This window comes from Canis lupus, chromosome 11 (genome assembly GCF_011100685.1).
Source record: "Canis lupus familiaris isolate Mischka breed German Shepherd chromosome 11, alternate assembly UU_Cfam_GSD_1.0, whole genome shotgun sequence".
In the NCBI taxonomy this organism is placed as follows: domain Eukaryota; kingdom Metazoa; phylum Chordata; class Mammalia; order Carnivora; family Canidae; genus Canis; species Canis lupus.
In genome coordinates this window covers 2,595,979-2,618,898 of record NC_049232.1, presented here as the reverse complement: position 1 = coordinate 2,618,898, position 22,920 = coordinate 2,595,979, and the positions used below count along the sequence as shown (strand labels likewise).

At 46.0% G+C, this 22,920-nt stretch overlaps 1 protein-coding gene across 1 annotated transcript in view; it reads right to left on the bottom strand.

Annotated features, from left to right (window-relative positions):
• ADAMTS2 (ADAM metallopeptidase with thrombospondin type 1 motif 2) overlaps positions 1-22,920 on the bottom strand; it is a 223,555-nt gene that overhangs the window by 152,434 nt on the left and 48,201 nt on the right. The window lies entirely within an intron of this gene.

The window sequence follows — 22,920 nt, the reverse complement described above, 5'->3', positions numbered from 1 at the left end:
TCCAGTGTCCCTCATAAAACAGGTGGACCACAGGGCATACTGCCTGGCAGTGGGCACCATGGATGGAGCAGGCATCCCTGCAGCTGACCACAGTCCCCATGCTCCCACCACCTATCCATTCATCCACATCGGTCACTGGTCCAGACTCTACAGCAACTTAACTGCTGTCTCCCCCAAGACGGGGCCGTACCCCTCCCATGCAGAAAAGCCTTCCCTGGACCCCTGTCCCCACCAGGATTCAGGCTGTTCCATACTCTGGCAGCCAAGACTCTCAGCCTGCCACTGCCCTGCCAGCCCCTGGCTCACACACCTCTCACGCCAGTGTCTGGGACAATCCCATCCTTCCAAGACAGCACTCACAGTTGGCCCTCCTCACTTTGGCCTTCTGGTGAACTCCCATTCTCCCTTCCGCACCTCGTTCAGATGCTCCAGCTGCCATCCCGCCCTCAAGTGCAGGCACATGGCCCTGCCCTCCCTTTGGCTATCCAGCCATCACCACCCCATCTAGCTCCCATGCTTTTGATTTTCCATCTGTTAGCTATAAATCAGTAGTCTCAGAGTGGGGGCCCCCTGCTGTGTTAACCTGCGGATGTATTTCCTTTAGATCACACATTTATGACCCACCCAGGGGGTTGAGGGTTTTTTTTTAAAACCACTTTATTGAAATATGATTGGCATGTAAAAAGATGTGCGTAATGTATACAACTATACGACTCCATGAGTTTGGGTATGAGTATACACTCATTTCCACCATCACTACCAAGGGCATAAACATATCCATTATCTCTCAAAGTATCCTCTTACCCTTTCATCATCATTTTTTCATGATTAGAACATTTTTTTATAATATTGACCTTCCTAGTAAATTTTAAGTACATGATAGAATATTGTTAGCTATAGGCATGGTACTGTATAATAGATCTCCAAAACTTATCTTGCATAACTGAAATTTTGTACCCTTTGACCATCACCTCTCATTTGCCCCTTCCCCCAGTCCCTGGCAACGACCATTCTACTCTCAACCACTACTGTACTCTCCCCTGCTATGAGTTTGAGTATTTTATTTTAAAGATTTATTTATTTATTTTAGAGAGACAGAGAAAGAGGGAGAGTATGCATGAGGGTATGGGCAGAGGGAGAGAGAGAGAGAGAATCCCAAGCAGACCGCCCATTGAGCATGGAACCCCACATGGGGCTTGATACCACAACCCTGAGATCATGACGTGAGCCAAAATTAAGAGTCAAACAGATGCCTAACCAACTCAGCCACCCAGACACCCTGAGTTTGAGTCTTTCAGAGTCTACATTTGTCTTTCTGTGTCTAGTTTATCTCACTTACCATAATACCTTCCAGTTTTCAACCATGTTGTTTCAAATGGCAAGAACTCCTTCTTTATAAAGGCTGAATAACATTCCATTGTATATGCAAACCACATTTATCAATTTGCCATCTACAGATGGACATTTAGGTTGCTTTCATGCCTACTGTGAAAAAGGTTTAATGAATATGGAAGTACAGATATATCTCCAATATTTTGTTTGCACTTCCCTTGGATATATAGGTAGAAGTGGGACGACTGGATCACATGGCGGTGCTATTTTTAATTTTTTGAGGACCCTCCTTAGTGACATATGTGACATAGTGAGAACCAATTCACATTCCACCAACAGTGCATGAGGGTTCCCTATCTCCACACCCTTACTGACACTTATTTTATACTTTTCATAATCATTCCAACAAATGTGAAGATGATATGGTTGGTTTTGATTTGCATTTCCCTGATGTTGAACACCTTTATGTACTGATTGATCATCTGTATGTCTTCTTTGAAAAAATGTTTAATTCAGGCCCTTGGCCCATTTGTAATCAGATTATGCTTTGAGTTGCGTAACTTCTTTGTGTATTTTGAATATTAACCTCTTATCTGATAAATGGTTTGCAATATTTTCTTCCACTCCATAGGAAGCTTTTTCATTTTGTTGATGGTTTCCTTTGCTGTGCAAAAGCTTTTTAGTTTGATGTAGTCCCAACTTACTGATTTTTGCTTTGGTGGCTTATGCTGTTGGTGTCATATCCAAAAAATCACTGTCGAGACCAATGTCAAGGAGTTTTTTGCCTGTATTTTCTTCTAGTTTTAAGGTTTTCGGCCTTAAACTGAAGTCTTTAATCAATTTAGGGTTAACTCTAGTGACTGGTGTAGGACAGGGGTCTTGTTTCACTCTTTGGCAAGTGACTACCAACATCATTTACTGAAGAGATTCTTTTCCCATCTAGTATTCCCAGATTATGTTTGACCATCCCATCGGTCAAACATAATCTGACAGTATGTGTGGGACTACTTCTAGGCTCTCAATTGTATTCTATTAGTCGATGTGTCAATAACATACTGTTTTGACTACTGTAGCTTTGAGGTCTAGTTTGAAATTAAAAAAAAAATGATGCCTCCACTTTTGTTCTTCAGATTGCTTTGACTATTTGGGGTCTTTGGTGGTTCACAAATTTTAGGGTTGGTTTTCTACCAGAATTTGGAATTTTGATAGGGTTCCATTGAATCTATAGATGGTTCTGGGTAGTAGGACATTTTAACATTATTAACTCTTCTGATCCATGAACACAGTATATCTTTCTTTTTTTTCCCGTTTTATTTTTATTTTTTTTACTTTTTTTTTTAATTGGAGTTCAATTTGCCAACATATAGCATAACACCCAGTGCTCATCCCGCCAAGTGCCCTCCTCAATGCCCATCACCCAGTCACCCCAACCCCCCGCCCACCTCCCTTTCCACTACCCCTTGTTCACTTCCCAGAGTTAGGTGTCTCTCATGTTTTGTCACCCTCACTGATATTCTCACTCATTTTCTCTCCTTTCCGCTTTATTCCCTTTCACTAATTTTTAGACTCCCCAAATAAATCTTTCCATTTATTTGTATCTTCTTCAATTTCTTTCATCAATATCTTTTTTTTTTTTTTTTTTTTTTTTTTTTTTTGGTGTATAGGTCTTTCACTTCCTTGGGTAGATTTATTCCTAATTATTATAGCATTTTAGAGCTATTATAAATTAAGTTGTTTTTTCTTTTTCAGATAGCTCACTGTTAGTGTATAGAAATTTAATTGATTTTTCTATGTTGATTTTTGTATCCTGAAACTTTAATAAATTTGGTGATTAATTCTAACAGTTTTTAGTGCAGTCTTTAGGGTTTTCTATGTATATAAGATCATGTAACCAGGAAACTTGGACAATTTTATTTCTTCTTTTCCTTTTTGGGTGCCTTTTCTTTATCTTGCCTGACTGTTCTAGTTCGAAGTTCTAGTACTGGGGCACCCAGATGGCTTAGAAGAGTGTGTGACTCTTGATCTTGGGGTCATAAGTTCAAACCCCACATTGGGTGTAGAAATTACTATAATGAATAAATAAATAAACTTTAAAAAAAGAAGAAGTTCTAAAAAATAAATAAATAAATAAATTTTAAAAAGAAGTTCCAGCACTAAGTTGCATAGGCGTGGTGAGAGTGGGCCCCCTTGTCTTGCTCATGATCTTAGCAGGAAAATGTTTAACCTTTATAGCTGCAGGCTTGTCACATACATGACCTCTATTATGTTGAGCTACATTCCTTCTATAACCAATTTGTTGAGAGTTTTATCATGAAAGGAGGCTGAGTTTTGTCAAATGCTTCTTCTACATCTATTGAAATGATCCTAAAAATTTTATTTTTCATTCTGTTAAAGTAGTGGATCACACTTATTGATTTGCATATGTTGAAACAACCTTGCATTCCAGGGATGAATTCTACTCGATCACATACATGATCCTTTCAATGTTCTGTTAAATTCAGTTTGCTAGTATCTTGTTAGGAATTTTGCAACTATATTCATCTGGGATATTGGCCTATAGTTTCCTTTTCTTGTAGCATCCTTATCTGGCTTTGGTATAAGGGTAATGATGGCCTCATAAAACAAGTTTGGGAACATTCCTTCCTCTTGGATTTTTAGGAATAGTTTGAGAAGGACTGGCATTAACTCTTGAAATGTTTGGTAGAATTCACCTGTGAAATCATCTATGACAGGGCTTTGCTTTGTTTGGAAATATTTTTGATTACTAGTTGAATCTGCTTACTCATTATTGAGTAAAATCTGTTTAGATTTTCTATTTCTTCCTGATTCAGTCTTGGTAGGTTGTACATTTCTACGAATTTGTCCATTTCTTCCAGGTTGTCCAATCTTGTTGTATAAGTATTCTGTATAAATACATATTCATAGTATTCTCCTATGATCCTTTAATATTTCTGCGATGTCAGTTGTAATATCTTTTAAATTCTTATTTACATCTTAATTTTATTTGGCTTTGTTGATCCTTTTTATTGTTTTTCTGTTCTCTACTTCATTTATGTCTGCCATGATCTTTGTTATCTCTTTTCTTTAGCTAACTCTAGGCTTAGTTTGTTCTTCTTTTCCAAGTTCCTTAAGGTATAAAGTTAAGTTGTTTATTTGAGAACTTTATTTTTTTATTGTAGGTATTTATCACTATAAACTTTCTTCTTAGAACTGCTTTTGCAGGGATGCCTGGGTGGCTCAGCGGTTGAGCATCTGCCTTAGGCTCAGGTCCTGATCCTGGGTCTGGGGATGGGGATCGAGTCCCACATCAGGCTCCCTGCGAAGAACCTGCTTCTCTCTCTGCCTAGGTCTCTGTTTCTCTCTCTGCATCTCTCATGAATAAATAAATAAAATCTTTAAAAAAAAACTGCTTTTGCGGTATCATAGAAGTTCTGGTGTGCTGCGTTTCCACTTTTGTTTGTTTCAAGATATTTTCCCAATCTCCCTTTTGATTTCTTCTTTGACCCATGCGTTGTCCAAGAATGTGTTGTTTAATTTCCACATATTTGTGAATTTTCCAGTTCTCCTCCTGTTGTTGACTTCTAAGTTTCTTACCACTATAATCAGAAAAGTTACTTGGTATGATTTCAGTCTTTTGAGAGGGAGAGAGAGGAAGAGAGAAAAAGAGAGAGAGAGAGGCATACAGAGGGAGAGGGAAAGCAGACTCCCCACTGAGCAGGAAATCTGATTCAGGGCTCCATCCCAGGACCATGAGATCATGACCTGAGCTGAAGGAAGACACTTAACCAACTGAGCCACCCAGGCACCCCTTCACATATTATGTTACTAATTAGCACCGTTTTGTTTCAACTTGAAGAATTCTCAGCATTTCGTTAAGGTGGGTCTAGTGTGATGAGCTCTCCTCAGCTTTTGCTTGGCTGGTAAAGTCCTTATCATGTCTTCATTTCTGAAGAACAAGTTTGCAAGATAAGGTATTCTTTGTTGGTTTTTTTTTTTTTCTTTTATTTCAGCACTCTTAATATATCCTCTCAGTTCTGTTGACCAGCAAAATGTCTGCTGAGAAATCCACTGAGAACTTTATAGGGGTTCTCTTATAGGAGATACATTTTTTCTCTTGCTGCTTTTAAAAATATCTCTTCGTGATTTTAGACAGTTTTATTATAATGTGTCTTACAGAAGATCTTTTTAGATTGAAATTTGGGGGTGATTTTCATAAAGTTGGATGTTCAAATGTCTCCCAAGGTTTGGGAAGTTCTGAGCCATTTTTCTTTAAATGAACTCTCTGCCCCTTTCTCCCTCTCTTCTCCTTATGGGACTCCACTAATGTGTAGATTGTTTCTCTTAGTGGTGTCTCATAAGCTTTCCTCATTCCTTTTCATTCTCTTGCTCCTCTGACTGGATAATTTCAAATAATCTGCATTCTAGCACACTATCTTTTCTATGTGATCCAGTCTGCTGTTGATGCTCTCTATTGAATCTTTCACTTCAAAAACTGTATTTTTAAGCTCCAATATCTGTTTGGTTCTTTTTTATGGTTTCTATCTCTTTGTTCAACTTTTCAATTTGTTAAATTGTTTGTCCTCTCCTAAAGCTCTCTGAACAACTTTGGAACAATTATTTTGAATTCTTTATCAGGCTACTAATGTATCTCCATTTCTTTCAGATAGTTACTGGGAGTCTACTGTCTTCCTTTGATGGTGTCACATTTTTCTGATTCTTCAAAATCCCTGTAGTCTTGCATAGGTTTCTGCACATTTTCAGGCTTTATGAACTGACTTCGTTAAGAAAAGACCTTTACCTGCAGGTGGGAGCACACTGGCTCATGCTGTGACCCCAGATCTAGTGGGCAAAAGCAGGGCACCAACTGCAGGGGGTGTGTGGTGGCTCTGAGACCAGGAAGAGGCAGGGTGGGTAGGGAGGACAGGATGTCTCATTGACTTAGGCTGCTAGGATCCACAACATTGACAGCTGTGTGGTCTTTGCTGAGTACTGCAGGAGTCTGCAATGGCTATAAGCACTGTTGGGATCTTTGGGGGCACCTCCAGGTCCAGTGACTAGGGATCAGGGTAAAGAGTGGTGGTGGCCAGAGCTAGCGGTAAGCACATACTCAGCTGTGGGGACCAGATGCAGATGCCTGGGTAGTGACAGGGTCTGGTTGCAGACATACACACGACAAGCTCCAGAACCCACGGCCAAGAACCAGAGCCAACTATAGGCAACTAGCAGTTACCAACAACCCGGCTGTCAATGTGCACTCCCATGACTGCAGGGTCCCACCATGGGTGCACACGTGGCAGTGGAGGTCGGTGACTACGAGTCAGGTCAGTGGCATGCATGTGCACAGCTGGAGGGGCTAGCCTTGTGTGTCCATGGCTATGGGGATCAGCCACAGGGTCTAGGCTGGTGTTTTGCACTTGTGTAGCCACAGAGGCCAGGGCAGGCTGCTGATGCAGATCCCATGCTTAAGGGGATGGGAGGAGGGAGCGGGATGATTCAAGCAGCTAGTTTCTGTGAATATGAAAGCCTTTGGGGTGAAACCTCAGTGGTAAAATCTGAGGGATCCACAGCAGCTGTGCTGGCCACTGGTGAAAGCTGCTGGTACCCCCTGCATAGTAGACGACTGGGAACCACGGCCACTCCTCATGCTAGTAACTCCTGCCCTTCTTGTTCCAGGCTGTCTCTATACATCTCAGCTTCACTGGCTTCTGGATGGGATGACATGGACTGGGTCCTTTGTTCATTGCCCAGAGAGGCTGGGAAGCTGCTTGCTCATCCCACTCTCCCTCTCCCAGTGTGGGAAAGTCTTTAGTGCTGGGGAGTTCCCTCTTGGCACTGAGCAGTGCTGGCCTGGGGGACAGGATGATGTAAACAAAATGAAGCTGCCTTCCTTTTCTTCTTGGGCCTTTTTTCTCAGGGTTTTTGTTCTACTGCATTGCTAAAGTTTTTTAAGTGGACTCCTGAGCTCTCCCAGAGATGTTGTTTGTGGATAGCTGCCTAATTATTCATCTTTGTTGGGGGATGGAGGCTGAATCCTCTACTCTGCCAATTTGGTGACCTCACTCAGGGCTTTTTAGAAGCTTAAATTAGTTGCTCCAACTTAAGAATCAGAGGATTTCACATAAATGACCAGATTTTCAAATTCTCAAAACATCAGAACAGCTGGCACTTCCTGTTGCTCATCTGACATGCTGGCTTAGCTGGCACTAGCTAGGGGTTCCCTCACGTTCTCCTCTCAAGCCTCCAGAGACAGCACAGGCATGCCAACACCTTGACTTTGGCCTCCAGGCCTGTGAGAGAATAAGTTTCTCTTGTTTTCAATAATGTGTTACATCAGCTGCAGGAAACTAACAAGGGTCCCAGTGGACAGTGGGAAGAAGGGGGTAGTCATTCTCTGAGGGACACAAGATGAGAGAAGCAGGAGCGGCAACCCCCCTGAAGACATGAGTTTGCATCTTGGACTTTCTGGGAAGGGGTCCAAGATGCAGAGAAAGGGGAGGAGCCAGAGCTATGGGGGCCAAGATTAGGGTGCCAAGGTCACCAGTCTGTAGGAGAAGAGAGGGGAGGACAGGCCCCATGGGAACTCTGCAGGCCCCTACACTCTGATTCATGCCTAGATCCCAGGGTCCCACTAGGCCAGGCGGGGAGTGAGCGAATGTTTGCAGATGAGTGAATAAATGATCCAAAAACAATGAGACATGTCCTCTGAGACACAGACAAGAAGGGCAGGGACACCATGGGCCATCCCCTTGCACTGCCATGCAGGTGAGGGTGGACAACAGCAATAGTTACTTTCTCTAGTGCCATTGGCCTCTCCCATGTTTGTGGTTTGGGGGCAGACTGGTGTCTCAAATCCATCTTATTAATAGAACCCATTCAAGTACACGTGGGACCTACCTGCAGCACAGTAGCAGGTGAGTGGTCCAGAGTTAGTGTTCTGGGTTCCCAGCATGACTTGTCTGGTCAGATGACCTCACCCAAGGCACTAAGGCTTCTTGGGCCTCCAATTACTCACCCATAGTTGGGGTTGGTCATCCCTCCCCCTCATATGGTTGCTGCAGGAGCATTTGCACTCTGGGACATGGAACTAGGGCACAGGTTGACGGTGCTCAGCAACCCATGTGATGTCATCCACCTGCTTGCTCTCCATATGAGAAAACTGAGACCTAGGGGTGGGAAGGCCTGCCAGAAACACACAGGATCAAGAAATCAGAGCCCAACCCCAGGTGGAAGGAGCATTTCCTGGGTGGGTCCCTGGGCCAGACCAGGCCTATTATGGCAATTAGAGCAGGACAGTAGGACATCAGCAAACAGCAAGGTAACCCCCTCATCTGAAGGGACTCTTGCACCCCAGGTTGGGAGTCTATGCCACAGGCCTACAGCCCTAGGGTTATTCTGAAGGGACCCAATGTGACAACAACCCAGAACCAAACCTGGTGAAGAGCAGCCCTCTCTGACCTCAGAGATCCCAGGGCAGTTAGAGGTTTCCCCATATGCCAGAGGTCAGGCTCTCCTCCCTGGCTGGTCTCCTGGTAGGCTGACCCTAGGGAACTCAATCTGTTTGATGCTGTCCTGGCCCTTGCCAGAGTCAGGAAACCAGGGCCCAAATTGGCCTGGTTGCCTGGCAGGGACCCTTCCAAACACCCATCTGAAGGGCACTTGAGTTCACGGAGATAAATCTGAAGTATGATGGCAGTTTACTCAGATTTCTTCATGAAACCAGAGACCTCTAATGGACAGTGTTCACAAATGGACAAGTCAGACATACCTCACCAGCATCAACCCATCTCTTCCAGGTATCGATGGAATACACACATGATGTCATACTGATGACCATGGGTGGCACCTGCCCCAAGGCCAGTGGCTGACCTCACTGAGTCCAGAGGCTGACCATCTGAGACTACACGGTCTGCCCACCTCAAGACCAGAACTGCCACCCCAGAACCAGTAAATGACCATCTGAAACTAGCATTTGGTCACCTCTCCAGACCACTGGCCCAAATAAACTTGGCGAGGGGCTCTTCAGAAAGAAAGTGAGGTTCATCTCATTGCCTGATTTTCAAGCATCTTGGTATCCACCCCAGGAATGATCTGTCTAAAAATCTGCAAAAGAAAATTGACAAGAGAACAAGGTACAGAACGTGGGCTACATTTCACTGAGTTTTTTCCAGGACTCTGATTTTCCTGCTACCAGTAGCAAGTGTATCTGTTTCTATATATAATTTTTATTAATAAGAATCTGTTTTCTCTCCCACTTAATAACCATTTAAAGTAGTCCCTGAAGCACACTGGTCTGAAGGACACTCCATCGGGAGCCTAACTGCATCTGTCCAGCCTGGTGCCCCTTGGTGGGGCTGGCACCCTAACACTGGCTCTTACTGCAAACTTACTCTGCTCTTGAACTCTGTGACCATCCAACCGAGCCAGGAGGGAGGCTCACAGGGAGGACTCTATACCTGACCCTCAGGTGCTACTGTAGGGGCTTAGAGCCTGGTGTCTCTTTGGTCATCAGATCAATTCCCTGGTTCTCAAAACTTGGTGAATTATAAGATGCCTGCCCTACTCCTTCCATCTATGCTCTGTGTTTCTTTGTTGTCTGGCTTATGATGAAGTAGTCACTAGGAAAATAAGGGTTAAAAAATTTATAAGAACCTAAAGACTTAACAGCTATCCTCTATTACTTTGAATTTTAAAGTGTTCAAAACACTGACATTATGAGAGCTGAGGTCTCTCTGGAAAGCAAGCATGCATCCTGTTCCCATCTCAAGGCCCTCAGTTCACTGTCCTCACTGGCTCCTTTAGTGGGAGCTGTGGGTTGTAGCATGCAACAGGATTCCACATGTGCGTGACGAGGACCAAGGCTGTTACTCAATCTTGCCATTCTTGTGGACCTCTACTACCAAGACTGGAGGGTGCCTATCGGGATTGCAGTGGTGACAATCGAGAATAGAAAGAAGAAGAAGAAGAAGAAGAAGAAGAAGAAGAAGAAGAAGAAGAAGAAGAAGAAGAAGAAGAAGAAGAAGAAGAAGAAGAAGAAGGAGGAGGAGGAGGAGGAGGAGGAGGAGGAGAAGGAGGAGGAGGAGGGGGAGGAGGAGGAGAAAGAGAAGGACTCTGACAGAAGACAAGGCAGCAGACATCTGCATCGGCTTGCTGTCACCCAAAACTCAACCTTGCTCTGAAACACACATACACACCAGCATTTGCCAAAGGAATCCTCCAAAATGCTGGCATCTGGTAAGATTTCCATTTCTGGAGCTATTTTAGCTCTGACAGAACCATATCCCTTCTTCTCTCCTCCCTTTTGGTAGTGATGGTCTAGTGAGTGCATGCCAAAATGGGATCCGCCCGTTCTGGGGCATCTTTCATTTCCCAGGCACCTGGGGAAGATGAGGGCAGCCCTGGAAGCCTTATTGCAGAGGCAGGCCTGGACCCCAACCACCACCTATGACAGGCCTGAGAACTGAAGTTCCATGGGATTTAAGCTACTCTGTCCCAGCCAGCAGGGGCTCCTTCACAGTTCAGCACCAGAGAGGATGTTTTACATATTCATGTTTTCACTTTTCCAAAAGGAACACCAGTCATCTGTGAGGAGCACTGGCCACCAGCAGGTGAGAGAAAAACCCTGTGGAAATATCTGTCCTCTCCTCTAGGTTTTCAACAGCAATTGCTCTGCACCTCCCAGAACATCCTCTTCTGGAGAAGCATGTCTGTGGATGCCCTTGGGGCAGAGTCCCCACCTCCCTTGCTCTCTGCCACACTTGGTGGGCCCATGTGGCCCTTACCCTGTGCCATCCACCCCCCTCCTTCCTCTTGGGGAGCCATCCCTCCCCTCAGTGTGCAGGCCAGAGCATACTTCCCAGCTGGAGGGGAAGCTGTTGCTGGAGCTAGGCCTCGTAGTGTTTTCCTGAGCCAGGTGACCGCAGAGAGGTCACTGAGCACAGGATCCTGAGCCTGTGTACCACAAAGCCTCGGTAAGCCCATCTAGAAGGCCCTGCCCTTTCTCAGACCTGGTCTCAGGCCCCTCAAGATCCTCTGCTCCAGAAAAATCCCTCTTTTGCCCAAAGCTGCCCCTACAGTTTCCGATGTTCAAAATCACGAGGCCCCAACAGACACATGTCATCAGAACCAAGCCCCATACCCAGTCAAGTGCTAAGGAAAGCTGGAGCCCACTTTGAAGGACAGAGTGAAGGGAGAGACTAGATAGGGGGAGCAAGCACTGGATACAGAGCCAGGAGACCTGGCTTCAAATCCTGGTCTGAGGCCAGTCCTGTTCCCTCTGCCGCCCCTAGTTCCCTCATCTGCAACATGAGAAGCTGGGCCAGGTGAGCTGTGAGTTAGGCATTGGTCATTTTTCCATTAATTCCAACAGGACCTAGGAGAGCTCCAATAGAAAGACCCCAAACAACTAAGAGAAGGAAACCCACTCCTCCCCTGGATCATTGCCTCTGCCTGCAAAAGAAAGGCCAAGGCCTCCCTGGAGGGCATGGCAGCTTGCTCTCCATCCCTGGGCAGATCCCCACACACCCCACTCCTTGCCTGAGATCCTTTTGTGTCTCAATGTGGTAAGCCTCTCTCTGCCAGTCATTCCTAAGGGGTGTGATGGTACCTGAGTGACCTCCAGCTTGAGTCCCCAATGTACATTAGGTGTTCTACAGGGTCTTTAAATATGATGTAATTTCAACCCCCCCTCAAAAAAAAATTCTGTAAGGTGGAACACTCCACCTCAGGGGACTCTAAGGCTCAAAGAAGTTAAACTACTATATCAGATCTCCCAGTGGGGCAGAAGCAGACTTGGAAACACAGGCCTGCCCCCCAACACCAGCCCACAGGAGATCCAGTGCGGAGGACATCAAACTCCCACATTCTCTTCACTGCCATCACAACTCTTGCCTTACCTAGTTTGTTAAATTCTAGCTAGATAATCCTGTAGGCTAAGACTCTGAGCCTGAATCCTGATCTCTCTCTGTTATAAAAAAAATTGAAGAGGCATTAAAGACTTGTTAGCATCAAACTGAGACTCTCTTTGATTCAATCTGAAAGTTTAAAATAGAATTGAGAGAGGAATAACTTTCTCACTATGAGACTCATGCTTTTTTAATACATAACAGCTTTACTGAGCTATAATTCACATATCATACAATCACCCACTTACACAGTGTATAATTCAACCATCACCACAATCAATTTTAGAACATTTTTTATCACTCCCCCCAAAAAAACCTGTATTCATTAGCAGTCACTCCCATATACCCCCAGCCTCTTCCCTACACATGCACAAGCCAGCCCCTGGAAACCACTGATCTATTTTCTGTCTCTATGGATTTGCTTATTCTGGACATTTCCTATAAAGAGAATCATACAGTATGTGATTTTTTGTGGCTAGCTTCATTCACCTAACATAATGTTTTCAAGATTCCCATGCTGTAGAATAGGTCAATACTTAAATTCCTGTCTTACTATCAACTAATATTCCATTGTAGACATGTGCCACACTTTATTTATCTATTCATTGGTTGATAGACATTTGCACTGTTTTGACTCTTTGGCTCTTGTGAACAGTCATGCACAAGTTTTTTGTGTGGTCAGAGGTTCTCATTTCTCATGGCGATACACCTAAAAGTGGAATTGCTATGTCATATGGTAACCCTATGCCACACAATTTCCCAAAGCAGCTATCCCATTTTACATTCCCACCAGTGGGGAGTGAGAAAGCAACGGTAAGTATTCCGACTTCTCCACCTCCTTGCCAAACACTTGTTATTACCTATCTTACTTCTTCTAGCCATCCTAATTTGTGTGGGGTACCATCCCACTGGGGTTCTGATTTCAATTTCTCTGATGACGAAAGATGTGACAAATGTGCTTACTGGCCATTTGTTTCTCTTCTCTGGAAAAATGACTAGTCAGAACGATTGCTCATTTTGCAATTGGATTATTTTCATTTTTTCATTGACTTTAGTAAAAGTTCTTCACATATTCTAGATTCAAGTCCCTATTGGACACATGATTTGCAAACATTTCCTCTCATTTTATAAGTTGTCTTTTCACTTTCTTGACAGTGTTCTTTGAAGTTATAAAGGATATTCATAAAGTCCAACTTATTCTTTTGTTATTTGTGCTTTTGGTGTGCTAAGGCTTTGCCTAACCCAAAAGAATAAAGACCTACTTCTCTACTTGTTAAGAGGAGTTTTAGCTCTTACCTTTGGATCTACAATCCATTTTGAGATTAAAATTTTTACCTTGTATGAGGCAGGAGTCCAAATTCATTCTCTTGCATGTGGACATCCAATTGTCCCAGCACCATTTGTTGATGAGACTATTTCTTCCTCCATTGAATGGTCTTGGCATCCTTGTCAAAAATTAATGTGAGGATTTATTTCTGGATCCTTAGTTTTGCTTCACTGATCTGTATGTCTATCCCTCTGCCAGTACCACACCATCTTGAATGCTGTAGTTTTGTAGTAAGTTTGGAAAGCAGAGAGTGTGAGTCCTCTAAGTCTGTTTTTCTTTTTCAGTGTTGTTTTGGCTATTCTGGGTCTTTTATATTTACATATGAACTTTAGGATCACCTTGCCAATTTCTGCCAAGAAGCCAGCTGGGATTTTGATAAGATCCAGTGCTTTCTCAATGTCATGTTCAGTGCCACATTAATCCATCTCTTTTGCTAATGCTTAGGGAACAATGGCCTAGAGAAATGGCCTAAGAACTTGAAGTCTACAAACTAACCAAGCGTGTGACCTTGAGCAAGTCAGAGCCTCCAGGAGCAGGGGACACACTGTGGGAGCATGCGCCCTACCTCTGCTGCTGTACAGAATTTTCTCCACAGCATCAGCTGCACTTTATACCCTTCCTCTTCATTCCTCACTTGCTGCTTTATGCAACCCAGGCTTGATTTCAAAATCCAATTCTCAAAAATGGGGAAATCACAGATTGAAAGTACCAGAACTGGCCTCTGCATCCATTCCACTGTGATAATTATTATTACAAACCAGATGTTGTTTACCATACATTCTGGAAAGGAAAGTTATGCAACGTAAAAAATAACTCCTAATTCAACTTTAATAAGTTGGGGTAAAAATTGTCAAACAAGTCAATAAAAATGAGAGAGAGTATAGGAAGGACAAAAGAAGTAGTTTATTTGCAATGAATTTCTTAATCTCCCATAGAAGGATCAACAGTTACTGATAAGCTGCTAAAGTTGATAAATACTAATTTAAGAAACCTATTTGAACTTGTAAAACCTACAAAGCTAATATACAGCCTCCAAATTACTGGAAATGAAGGAGATTAAATCATATAGTGAATATGTAAGATGAGAAAAACAACACAAGACTGTAAAAACAGAAAATGTAAATAAGATGACAGCAGTAACAAACATATCTGTTGTAACAATAAACATAAATGGTCAGATTGCTTTCAAAAATCTCTTTGACTTGCACAAATTTTACAAATTTACGCTAAGTCTAAAGAGTTTTGCAGACAAGACTTTTTTACCGCTTAAAGAACAAATACATCCATGATGCACCGTTGACTAAGAAAGGCAGGCCCAGTTGCCAGTATGATGCCCTTATGTAAAGTCACGCATATCTCTGTGCTGAATGTTAGCTGAGACTGATAAATCAGGGCATGGCCTCCAAGTCACTCTCTTCAATTCCAAAGCTGACGTCAGGACCGGTTGTGTATTCTGAGCTTCGGTGCTGCTGCTACAAAATGAGAATAATGGTATTTGCATACCTGGTGTGAGGGTTAAATGAGATATAGCACTCAGCACAGTGCCTAGTACACTAGCCAGTTATTATCATTAACATGAAGTGAGAAGGGTCTGGAAATATGTGCCACAAAGGGTTAACAGTGTTAAGGTTTGGGGTGGGTTTTGCTTTTTTATTAGTATTTTCTGTATTTTTTGAGATGTTTACAAAGGACTTATAGCAAAAGATTCAAAGAAAGGAGCAGGGAAGGAGTGGGGAGAGGAAGAGAAAGATAAGGGAGTAAAATAGGATAGACAAGATGCTGGCCTGGCAGTCTTTCCCACTAAATGAGGCAGCACCAGGGTGGCTCCCAAGGGAGCTGGCCTGTCCAGCCTGTGAGAGTCCAGACTATCCCACACTCAGCCTCTGAGCACAGGAGCACCAGAGAGGGCCTCCAGGAAATGCAGCTGGTCTCCTGGCCTGGCCAGAGCAGAGGGGTCAGTGGGTCAGGCTCAGACCCTGGGACCATGACGGCCTGCCCATCCATCACAAGAACTGCCACCCATTCCTGACAGATGCTCCAGCTGACATTTCCCAGGTCTTGCTCAGCACGAAGACCGCGTCGGGGAATGTCCCCAGTCACAAATTAACATTCACATAAATAACAGGGCGCTCTCCACTAAAAAAGAAAAATGACTCTCGCTGCAAGAACATTTGCCAAAATATCGAAAAGTGGAATTTTTCGTTCTGAGCTCCCGTATCTCACCAGCTGGGCCCTGGCAGATTGTGGCCTTGAGACGTGAGGTGGAGAGCTCACAGGATAAGGTCCAAGTTCCTTGTTCAAGGTCCTGCTGACAGCCCTTTCCCTCAGCTAGCCTTCACCCTGGGCCAGCCCAGTTCACACAACACACACACCAGCTGGAACCCCGCGTCTTTGCCCTACTATCCCATCAGGCCTCCCGGCCTCCCCAAAGGCCATGCACACCCACCTTTCCTCCCATCCTCTCACTGGGCTGGGGGCCAGCATTTCTCAGCTCCCCTCCCCCAGCTTGGTCCAGACAGAACCTGCATGAGCTAGTCAAGGTGCTGGGGGGCAGGGGCACTTGTCTAGCAGCACCAATATATGCTTTTTTCCTAAATATGTGTTATTTTGGGTCCTAAGGATGGCTGTGAGGTGGCTAACAGCCCCATGAGCAATGTTAACTGGTGGCAGGGAACTTGGACCAAAGTGACAGCAGCCATGTACACCCACAGAACTCCAGACCCCGCAGACACTGCCACCCAGTCATCCTAGACCCCCAGAAGACACTCGGGTGAGCAAAGCCCACAAAGTCCTGCTGCAGGGCCCACAAGCCTGATGACTCCAGGACCCTTCCTCAGCATTCACCCAGGCTCACTCTGCATCTCCAATGCTCTGAGAAGCTGCCAACATTTCTTCCTTCAAGATAGCAGGGCCAATACCACCTCTAACACCTCTGTCTTAGCCTGTTCAGACTGCCACAACAAAGTACCACAGTCTGGGCTGCTTCAAAAACAGAAATTTACTTCTCATGATCCTAGAGGTTGGAAGCCCAAGATAAAGATATTAGTGGAATTGGTTTCTTCTGAGGCCTCCTCTCCATGGCTTGTAGACAGCCACCTTCCCCTTGTGTCCTCACATGGTCATTACTTTGTATGTGTCTGTATTCAAATTTCCTCTTCTTATAAGAACGCCAGTCATACTGAACCCAATGTGACCTCATTTTAACTTAATTATATCTCTGGGGAAAAAACCCTATCTCCAAATGCAGTCACATTTGGAGATACCTAAGGCCAGGACTTTTATATATAAATAGGGAGTAGGGACACAATTCAGACACAGCCCAGAACAGCCTCCATGCTCCAACACCACCAGGATGTAGTCTTGGCCTCTGACAGGGGTGCTGGATGGTCCCTGGGTCCTAAAATAACAGAACTGGGCAGGGCTGCTACTCAGGGAGCACTCCAGACAACAGGAAGGAGAAGAATCACCTCGGCAGGTCACCCCGTACATCAGGCAAGGAGAAGGATATGACTCCAGCAAAGTCAGAGCATATTAAAGGCTAGCCATGTAGGGCTCCCAACACTCCCCCTCCTATGGTGGACATTCCAGCTCCTATGGCACAGAGCAGAGAGTGCAGGCCCAAGGGGATGGAAATGCTGCACAGCCAGTACAAGAGGAACAGGTGGGAGGACCCTACCTTCTAAACCCCCTCTCTGGGGACCAGCAGGAACTCTGCTCCAGAGCCCCACTGGGGGCAGCTCCAAGTGGGCATCTCTCCTCCATTCCTGTGGAGAGGCTGGCTTTACCCTCAGAGGCTAGCTAGGGCTCCTGCCAGGCAGCTTTTCACATGCCCACAGCACCCCAGAATTTCCTGGGACTCTTAAGGCTGAACCCACACAGTTTCTAGAAGGGAATGTAATTCTAGATGGGCAGCATGATCCAATACACTTTCCAGAGACAAAGTCCCAAGCCCCAGTGATCTGAGAGGCCATGTCCTGCTACCCCAGGAGGGTCCCCCTAGCCAGAGGGAAGACATGGGCTCACCAAGAGTCCAGTAGCCCACTGGTGGAAAAGACTGGTTTGGTTGACAGGGCTTCTACCCAGGGAGCTGTGGGGCAGCCGGCCCCCAGAGGAAGTCAGCAGCCGAACCTGGAATCCCCTTAACACAGGTCTGATCAAGGCTAGGGCAGAGGGGCCAGTCAAGGCCAGTCCCACAGGAAGCAGGGATGCTAGGCCATGCTCAGAATGGTGAGAGGAAGATGCACTGCCTAGTGGACGTGCTCCCTCAGAGGTAGAACAGACACAAAAACCCTGACAGGGAAAATGCAGGCCTCATGATGCAATGCTGGCTCAGCCTTCCCCTCCCTAGGCCTCAGTTTTTCCCAGACTTCAAAGGAAATATTGAGAGGGTGAGACTGGAGATGGAGGGGACCTGTCCTCTGTGGCCATATGTGCTGGGTCCCCAGGTCTGGAAGTTTTCCAGGCAAAAGAGCCTGACTTTCAGTTTTCACCACAGGCTGTCCCTTCCCTGGGTCCCCCAGGGCCACCAGCCCCTTTCTGAACATCTCAGTCCTCACAGGCACAGAGAGCCTGGCACCCTGTCCAATTCTGGTTTCCTTCAAATCCGGCTTCTGTTCCTGCTCGGATCTCTGGGGCCTGCCACGATATCCAGGGCAGGCTGACCGCCGACCGTCCTCTACCTGCCTGCCCAGCTGCCACTCCCGGGCCCGCTGCCCTCCTAGGGCCTGAGGCACTTTGTTGCCCCTTCTAGCCCAGATTTCCCAAAACAAAAAATCAGGCCACACCATCTGATGAAGGATCTTGTCTGGTTTATTTATGGGAAGAGCCAGGGCTATAATGCCCAGGTTCTCTGGGCCGTGGCCAGGATGCTCTGCAGGCCTTCAGACACTATCATGCTATGTCCTCACTTGTCGTCCAGGGTGGAGTGCTGGGCTCCAGCACCAGCAACCTTGGGATGTTCATTAATTGCAGAGCCAGGGCGGCAGCCAACACAGCCCTGGGCCCCTCTGTGGGTTGCAGGAACCTAGATGGGGGAGCCAGAGTAGCGAGGCCATCAAGGACCAAAAGCACCACATCCAAATAAAGGCAGGCTTGGTGGGCCCACTGTCACTGGACACCACTGCAGGGCCCTCAGGGAGGATCAGGTGCCCTGGGTGATCCTACTCCCCACAGAGGACCAGGCCACCAGGCCTCATACTAGGAGACAAGGGCAGAGTCCCAGAGTAAGAAAGGTGACATCAGGCAAATATCTGGTACCCCTCCCTAGTCCCCCACAGCCAGCCTGGCACTGTATGGCATCCACGCACGGCAACACAGCTTGCTCACCAGCAGTAATGACCCTGGGCTCTTGGAGCTACAACTAGAAGCTGGGCAGGTGAGCTGGTGGCAGCTCCAGATGAGGTGGCTTTAGACTGCACATACCCCAGGCCGCATCCCCAGGAGAAGACTGCTGCCCCTCCTCCTTCCCGGCTCTACCCACAGTGGTGCTCCCTGCTCAGGGCCGGCTTGCCCCAGTGGGATGGTACAGCTGCTGTGAAAAACAGTACAGTGGGCCCTCAAACAGTTAAAAATGTAATCACCATATGGCCCAGCAATTCCCCTTCCAGGTATATGCCCAAAAGCACTGAAAGCAGGGTGCCAAAGGGGTACCTGTACACCCACTTCACAGCAACATTATTCACAGTAGCTGAGCCATGGAAGCAACCCAAATATCTATTGACAGATGAATAAACAAGCAGAATGTAGTGTATACCTGCAATGAAATACTATTCACCCTGAAAAATAAAAGAAATCCTACAGCATGCCACTGCCCAGATGAACCTTGAGGGCATTATGCTAAGCAAAATAAGCCAGTCACAGATAACATACGATTCCACTTATGTGAGTACTTGGGGTCATCAAATTCATAGAGACAGAAAGGGGGCTGGCAAGTGCCAAGGGCTGGGGAGGGGGGATGGGAATTAGTGTTTACTGGGGACAGACTTTCAGTTTTGCAGGATGGAAAGAGTTCTGGGGATGGTTGGTGGTGGTGGTTGCACAACAATGTGAATGTATTTAACACCACTAAACTGTACACATAAAAATGGTTACGATGGTAATTTTGTTAAGTGTATTTTACCACAATGAAAAAAAATGTTTTAATCACACCCAGGCATGGCTAAAGGCCAGAGGATCCAATCTCACTTACCAAATCTGAGATTACTTGAACAAAACAATAAATAATGATGGCAACAGATTATAACCCACAGAATAAAACAAATATCCACAAGTCCATACTTGTATAAATAAATAACTGAATAATAAGTGAAGCAGGAGGAGCAGCTCTTTCTTACAGTGGATTCAGTTAATTGATGTAGAAGAAATGATGGAGATACAAGATCACCATGGTAAACACCACAGTAGGGATCACCACAGGTAGAATCACCCACCGATGCTAAAAATCAGTGTGAGAAAGTATTCTGATCAACAGAAAGTTTTCATAACCTCAAAGTATCTCCCCAGGAGATATTTATGATCTGGAATGGGAAAAATAGTAAGTTTACGGGGGAGAAGCCCTCCAGACGGGGGCAGGCGTCCTCGAAATGATGAGGGTCACTTTTGCCAAGAGCAAAATAATTTGACATCATGTAAAGTGGCACACTGCAGAGCGCACATAACTTCTGTGACAGTCCTGCCCCAAGTGCATAAACTCAATCTGACCTAAGGACACATCAGACAAACCGACATGCAGGCCCATTCTACAAAACCTGGCCTGTCCTCTTCAAAAGTGCCCAGGTCAGGGAAGATAGATTGAGGAACAGTTTCATGCTAGAGAACACTAAGGAGATGCAGCAATTAAATACCATGTGGAATTCTGCATGGGAACCTGAGCCAGAAAAAAGATAGGAGTTGGAATGTGGGTAGAATTCAGATTCAGATGTGGTCTGTCATGTGAATCTCCAGGTTTCTATCATTGTTCTGGTTAGAAGTTAACTCAAGGGGAAGCTGGGTGAAGGGACTAGAGAAAATCTTAATGCTATTTCTGCAACTTTGCTCTAGATCTAAAGTTATTTTTTTAAGTTAGATTCAATTAGCCAACACAGAGTACATCATTAGTTTCAGATGTAGCATTCAGGAATTCATCAGTTGCATATAACACCCATCTCATCACAGGCCCTCATTAATGTCCAGCACCTAAAATTTAAACACATAAAAGTAAGATTGCACCGAGGCTGCTCTTGGCACCCTCTGGCCAATACATTCTTCATTGCTCCCTGGTTGCTTGTTCAGCACATGCGGGCGACCTCTGCTTAGGAACAGAGACACCAGGCTAGGCTGCTACATCCCCATGTCCAGGGGCAGGCCCTGCAAGAGCAATGAGTTCCTGGGGATGAAGCAGCAAGTGCAAAGGCCCTCAGGAGGAAATGAGCCCAGTGCATTCCAGGAACTCCAAGGAAAAACGTATGCCCAAAACAGTGCCCTTGGGCAGAGGCCCATGCCTGACTCATACCCATGTGTGCCCTGCTGTTCCCCTGGGGGCACTCTCCAACCCTCCTAATGGTGCATGGGGCCCACCAGATGCCCCAGGAGCTCCAGAATTCATGCTAGGTTGTCCCTGGGTCATAGGTAAGCAAGCCACTCCCACTGGCTAAAGGGGTATTTCCTTCACGGACATTTATGGGACTGAGCCAGCAGAACAGCGCTGATACCTCTGTCTGGTGACTCTCACATCAGACACAGAATGAGTTGAGGGCTCTGGGCTCTGATGCCCAGGACCTGGCCTTGAGCCTTGGCCACCCATATGGGCTCACATCCATCCACGCTCCAGCTGTGGTGCCATCCCTGGTTTATGAGAGCTAGTGCTAGGGCAGACAGCAGCAGGTGCCTTTTGCCCTATGTGCCCAGGGTAGTGGCCACACACTCTCATGGCTGTACCCATCAGCTCTGAGGGCTCTTAGAGCTATTGCTTTGTGTCCTCTCCTCCTGTGGCTCCTGCCTCCAAGGGATGTGTGACGTCACCACTCTTCCAGGCTGGACTGCCAAGAGATGGCATCCTTCGAACAAATGGGGCAGCTCTTCTCACTCTGCCTGCTGGTGGTGGCGCGCTCCAAGCTGAATGCTCCCATTATGGGAGTGCAGCCTAAGGACTGCAGGGAATATGTGTAGTTCTCCACTTACACTATAAATGTCCAAATGGTGAATGTGACATGACCAGAAACAAACAGTGGTTCACATTTCCTGCAAACTCTGGGCCAGATCTGCACTGGTGGTCATCATCAATGAAGCATGGTAACAGCCTTCGACAGAGCCAGAGGCCAGCATTCCCAGGCAGATGGATGAAGCCCAGTCAGGAAACACACTATCAGCGGCACTACCTAAATACTTGGGATTCAGGAATGCAGAGGCAAGAGAACTCCAGTGTCTCTAGACAGGCAGGTTCCACAGGGCCATGCATTGTGAATAATAACTGCACTGCCATCCTTTTTTCCCCGCTGCAGAAAGTATAAATATGAAATTAGCCATGAACAGCATACTTGACAAGAAAGAACACAGAGATGGTTTCCGAACCTGAGGAAAGGGATGGTGCATGTACACCTAGGAGGATTTTTGCAGGCACTGATGTGACACGCAGCAGCCAGGTTACATCCCTTCTGCCCAATTCCTCCAATTCTGCATCGGTACATCACAGTACTCCACAAGGGCTCAAGGAGCTTGTAATGCATTTTTAATCATATTATATATAGACAGGGACCTTGCAAAAAGTATTTGCCTGGAACTGCTGTACCCCCTAAGGACAGCTGTGCCTCTGGGAACAGTCTAGAAGAACTATTAGTAAGGAGTCTGAGTGGGGAGGAATGGGGATCAGCCACCCGATGTGACGCACTCCTCCTGGAATGTACAGAACCACGGGGTGGCCAACCTATGCCCCCATTCCACCCCAGAGCCCTGACTCCTGCCCACAAGCTTCCCAAGGCTCTGGCTAGGGTCCTCCAAACCTCCCCATTTCCAAACTCCATCCCTAGCCCCTCACCCCACGGCTTGTTCTTAATTCTCTTCTGCTTATGTGAGGTCAGTCAGTTTCTATGGGTCACTGTCATAGAAAGATAAGCTGGGTCACCATCAAAGAGGAGCCAGATGCTGCCTGGCCTCTGTCCCTGTCTTCCTAGAGATAGTCAGGAGCTCTGTGGCCAGATCTGCCCACAGATCCCCTGAGCCACCTCCTTGCAGTCCTAGACACTATGACTCACCTGTGAGGGCCCATGGCTTTCTCACTCACCCGCTCAGAATGAGTGCTAACCTGCTGCCTCCCTCCTTGTCTGGGGGCGGGGGGGTTGGGGGATGTGGGAAGGCAGCCTGGCCAGTGTCCCTCTGCTCTCCCAA